The 1,283-nt window shown below is 50.7% G+C and overlaps 2 non-coding genes across 2 annotated transcripts; both read left to right on the top strand.

The window, feature by feature from the left end:
• Positions 1 to 523: 523 nt before the first annotated feature.
• On the top strand, positions 524 to 598 carry Trnal-caa (transfer RNA leucine (anticodon CAA)). The gene has a single exon. It is a non-coding gene; the product is annotated as a tRNA-Leu (tRNA).
• Positions 599 to 824: 226 nt separating this feature from the next.
• Positions 825 to 899, top strand: Trnal-caa (transfer RNA leucine (anticodon CAA)). Its single transcript has one exon. It is a non-coding gene; the product is annotated as a tRNA-Leu (tRNA).
• The last annotated feature ends 384 nt before the right edge of the window (positions 900 to 1,283 follow it).

Here is a 1,283-nt window from a genome sequence, read left to right on the forward strand (position 1 = left end):
TTTTAATCTGCCAGGAAGTTTCATATCAGCGCACACTCCGCTGCAGAGTGAAAATCTCATTCTGGAAACATCCCCCAGGCTGTGGCTAAGCCATGTCTGCGCTATATCCTTTCTTTCAGGAGTGCTAGTTCTGCAAGGTTTGCAGGAGAACTTCTGCAAAGTTTGGAAGGTAGGAGACGAGATACTGGCAGAAGTAAAGCTGTGAGTACCGGGCGTGAGTCGTGCTTCGGTAGCTCAGTTGGTAGAGCACTTGCCCGCGAAAGGCAAAGGTCCCGAGTTCGAGTCTCGGTCGGGCACACAGTTTTAATCTGCCAGGAAGTTTCATATCAGCGCACACTCCGCTGCAGAGTGAAAATCTCATTCTGGAAACATCCCCCAGGCTGTGGCTAAGCCATGTCTGCGCTATATCCTTTCTTTCAGGTGTGCTAGTTCTGCAAGGTTTGCAGGAGAACTTCTGCAAAGTTTGGAAGGTAGGAGACGAGATACTGGCAGAAGTAAAGCTGTGAGTACCGGGCGTGAGTCGTGCTTCGGTAGCTCAGTTGGTAGAGCACTTGCCCGCAAAAGGCAAAGGTCCCGAGTTCGAGTCTCGGTCGGGCACACAGTTTTAATCTGCCAGGAAGTTTCATATCAGCGCACACTCCGCTGCAGAGTGAAAATCTCATTCTGGAAACATCCCCCAGGCTGTGGCTAAGCCATGTCTCCGCTATATCCTTTCTTTCAGGAGTGCTAGTTCTGCAAGGTTCGCAGGAGAACTTCTGCAAAGTTTGGAAGGTAGGAGACGAGATACTGGCAGAAGTAAAGCTGTGAGTACCGGGCGTGAGTCGTGCTTCGGTAGCTCAGTTGGTAGAGCACTTGTCCGCAAAAGGCAAAGGTCCCGAGTTCGAGTCTCGGTCGGGCACACAGTTTTAATCTGCCAGGAAGTTTCATATCAGCGCACACTCCGCTGCAGAGTGAAAATCTCATTCTGGAAACATCCCCCAGGCTGTGGCTAAGCCATGTCTCCGCTATATCCTTTCTTTCAGGAGTGCTAGTTCTGCAAGGTTCGCAGGAGAACTTCTGCAAAGTTTGGAAGGTAGGAGACGAGATACTGGCAGAAGTAAAGCTGTGAGTACCGGGCGTGAGTCGTGCTTCGGTAGCTCAGTTGGTAGAGCACTTGCCCGCGAAAGGCAAAGGTCCCGAATTCGAGTCTCGGTCGGGCACACAGTTTTAATCTGCCAGGAAGTTTCATATCAGCGCACACTCCGCTGCAGAGTCAAAATCTCATTCTGGATCTTTAAAGTGTT

The sequence above is a fragment of the Schistocerca serialis genome, chromosome 11 (assembly GCF_023864345.2).
Source record: "Schistocerca serialis cubense isolate TAMUIC-IGC-003099 chromosome 11, iqSchSeri2.2, whole genome shotgun sequence".
Classification (NCBI taxonomy): Eukaryota; Metazoa; Arthropoda; class Insecta; order Orthoptera; family Acrididae; genus Schistocerca; species Schistocerca serialis.